This window comes from Crocuta crocuta, unplaced genomic scaffold (genome assembly GCF_008692635.1).
Source record: "Crocuta crocuta isolate KB4526 unplaced genomic scaffold, BGI_CrCroc_1.0 scaffold598, whole genome shotgun sequence".
NCBI classification, from domain to species: Eukaryota; Metazoa; Chordata; class Mammalia; order Carnivora; family Hyaenidae; genus Crocuta; species Crocuta crocuta.
The window spans coordinates 535,222-539,285 of NW_027532848.1; positions in this window are offsets into that span (position 1 = coordinate 535,222).

Consider the following 4,064-nt stretch of genomic DNA (forward strand, 5'->3'; position numbering starts at 1 on the left):
GTTTCCCCCTTAATCTTTACAACTCATTTTAAAGATCTTTTAGGTTCATCCTCTCATATGACTGTGGCATGGTAAGCAATGGATGGATAGCAGTATTCTTAGGTCCATTTTACAAGTTATCAAATTACAGCTCCAAAAGATTAAGAGTTTTGACCCAGGCTAATCAAAGTTATGGAAAGATTAAGAGCTACTTATCAGTGATTCTGACCCCAAACCCATGCCTTTTCCATTATGATCATTTTTACCTAAGTGAACAAAACAATTGATAAGGATAGCAGGGACAAGACAAATGAACACGTGTTCCCCACTACCTGTATTTCCTCTCCCTTTAGCCAATTAGTGACACTGAAGCCTGTATTTTCCCAGATTTCTTCTTCCTCCATTATCTAAGGATAGTATTCTCTTTGATGCATTTATGAATTTTTAATGATGTAGAATTTGGGTAATTAGTAAAGAAAGAAGGCTAGAGAAGACTATGGCAAAGTAGCCAAAGAGGCCAAGTTGGTCTGCAAAATGAAAAGGACAAGAGAATCCTTGAATGTGTGTTTTGTTTGTGGAGTTTCAGAACTTGCAAGATGCTGAGACAGTTGATAGAAATGAAAAGAAATGAAAATTCTATAATTTCCTGTAACTGAACATATCATTGCCCGTTATGAATCAAGAAATGTGAATTAAGATGAGAACTATTGTTCAGCAATCTTTTGTTCCCAGAGTTGGCTTTAGTGGATGTAGCTCAGTGATGAATATAGGTTATATTTTTACTGGGTTTACATGTGAGCACCAAACTCTACCTTTATGAGTCAATAGATGATTTTTTAAATGATCAGAGTCTATCCATGACAAAAATAGCTTGTTTTCTGATATGTTTGGTATTTTCTTGCCAATTAACCTTTCTGTTGGGCAGTGGAAACCAAGTAATTGGGGCTTGAGATTGTCCAATTAAATAAACTTCCTAACTATATGCTGGGCAATAATCCCCAATGCTCCCACTTGTGTTTATTTCCTTTGGAACTACATAGCATCGTATTTTTGTGTTTGTATTTTTATTTTGCTTTTTTGTTCATTTGGCAAGATTCTTAAACTATATGAGCCTCATTTTACTCATTAGAAAAATAAGGAAAATAATGCATATCTTGTAGGGTTGCTGTAATGATACATGATAATGTAAATAAATTGGGTATTCCTGTGCCTGGCATTTGAATAGGGCTTAGAAATCAGTTTCTGAGAAAAGGGCTTCCGCAATAGTGAAGTGAGTAGCTCAACACATCTGCTTCCCAAAAAACAACAGTAAACCTAGACAAAATATTTCATGATTCTGGAAATCAAAGGCATACACATAATTGGAAAGCTATTGTTTATGGAAAACTATTAACTTTGAGTAAGAACATTGGAAATCTATGGTATTTTTGTCTGGGCTGCTTCTGCTCCCCACTCCCAGCTTGGTCAGGATATTTGTTATATGGAGGTAGTATAACACATGAAAGCCAGCAGCTTCACTGCCGGAGGGGCTAGCTTTATGTGAAGCCAAACATATAAAACGCCATGCGCAGAAGCAGAGTAACAGTAGAGACCTAGGTGGCAAGTGAATGAGCCAACGAGCGACTTAGCTGTCCTAAAGTTGCTGTCTTGATTAGGGCAAACAGTTGACTGGAAAACTAGCCAAACATTTGATTTTTCAGGGATAGATGAAAAATGAGACTGTCATAAAGGGCTGGGCAATCTCCATATGTCTGCTGCAGGGTAACTTAAAAGCTGAACTTTGAATACATTACCTAACCCACATACAGACCCAATGACAAAAATTGGAAATTTTATTGACTCCAGGTGTTTGAGTTCAACTCTTGACCTCTTTGCCTAATGATNAGTGATGATCTCACAGTTGTGAGTTTAAGCCCCACGTCAGGCTCTGCACTGACAGCTCCGAGCCTACTTCAGATTCTTTGTCTCCCTCTCTCTCTGCCTCTCTTGTTTGTCTGTCTGTCTCTCTCTTAAAAATAAATAAGCCATAAATAAATAGATAATAAAAAATTAATTAATTAATTAATTAAAAAAACAAAATTACCCAAGAGCAAATTCAAGATGGGAGAAGAAAGAATCCAGAAACTTCAATATAAATAGAAATTGTCCAATCTGTCAGACAAAGAGAAAAAAGAGTGAAAAAAAAAAATACAGAAACTCAGAACTGTGGGATAACACTGAGTGTATAAANTTGAAATAAAACCACAAATGTAAACCTTAAAAATGGTCAAAGAAAAATGACTCCTTCCATACAGGAAATATAATTTGATTAGCATATAACTTCCTATAAACAATGAAGGTCAGAGGCAGTAGAATAATCTAATCAAAGTGCTGAAAGGAAAAAAAAAACCTGTCAACCAGAAATCNAACCAATGATATTATTCAGTAGCTGAAATGTACATGAACAAATGAAAAGTAACAGAGTTGATTAACAGGCATGTAAATATAAAATACTGTACAACTATAGATGTATAGTCTTTTCTTGCATATTTTTGCATAAGACTATTTTAGCCCTGTATTTTTGTGTTTTTACATATAGATATGATAAATATGAAGACAAATAGCACAAAGGAGGAAGGAAAATGGAGCTTGTCAGAGAAGTTTCTTTTTTTAAATATTTTTAATAGTTTATTTATTTTTGAGATAGAGAGAGACAGAATCTGAAATAGGCTCCAGGCTCTGAGCTTCCAGCACAGAACCCAATGCAGGGCTTGAACCCACAAACTGCGAGATCATGACCTGAGCTGAAGTCGAACACCCAACTGACTGAGGCACCCAGGTGCCCCTTAGAGCAAAATTTCTATAGTTTACTAGAATTAGATTTTTCTAGCTTTATTGAGGTATGCTTGACAAATTATACATATTGAAGTTGTAAAATGTGATATTTTATTATAAATATGCATTGTGTAATCATTAGTGCAATCAAGCTAATTAATGTATCTGTCACCTCCTGTAGTACCATTTGTCTATGTGTGGTGAAAACATTTAACATCTACTCTTAGCAAATTTTGAGTTTGGAATACATTATTATTAACTATGGTTACCATGCTGTACATTATATCCCCCAAACATATTCATCTTCTTACTGAAAGTTTATACCCACTTACCAACATCTCCCCATGCCCTCAACCATCAGCCCCAGCCCTTGACAACCATCATTCTTCTCTGTTTCTCTGAGTTTGACTTTTTTTCAGATTCTACATACAAATGAGATCATACAATATTTGTCTTCCTGTCTCTGAACTTACTTCACTCACCACAATGTCCTCTCTGGACATTNATATTCCATTATATACCTACATATATATGTATACCATACTGTCTTGGTCCATTCATCCATTGATGAACACTTAAGTTGCTTCTGCATTTTGGTTATTGTGAATAATACTGCAATGAAAATGAGAGTGAAGATATTTCTTCCAGACAGTGATTTCATTTCCTTTGGATAAATACCCAGAAGTGGGATTACTGAATCATACAGTAGTTCTATTTTTAACCTTTTGAGGAACCTCCATAGTGTTTTCCACAGTAACTGTACTAATTTACATTCCTTCCAACAGTGTATAAGAGTTCCCTTTTCTTCATATGCTTGCNAAAAAAAAATGTCAATTTAAATAGAACTGTATCTGGGGTGCCTGGGTGGCTCAGTTGGTTAAGCGTCCGACTTCTTGGGTTCAGGTCATGATCTCACAGTTCATGGGTTTGAGCCCCGCATTGGGCTCTGTGCTGACAGCTAGCTCAGAGCCTGGAGCCTGTTTTAGATTCTGTATCTCCCTCTCTCTCTGACCCTCCCCTGTTCATGCTGTCTCTCTCTCTCTCTCAGAAATAAATGAAACATAAAAAAATAAATAACAAATAAATAAATAAATAAAATTGTATCAACAGCCACATTAAATGTAAAGGTATTAAGCATTCCAATTAAGATATTTTAGGCTGGATTTTCTTAAAGAACTAACTATATTCTGTCTAAAAAATGTTTCAGAGCCAAAGACACATATACTTTGAAAGTAAAAAAAAAATGAAGAAAGATATACCATATAGAAAAT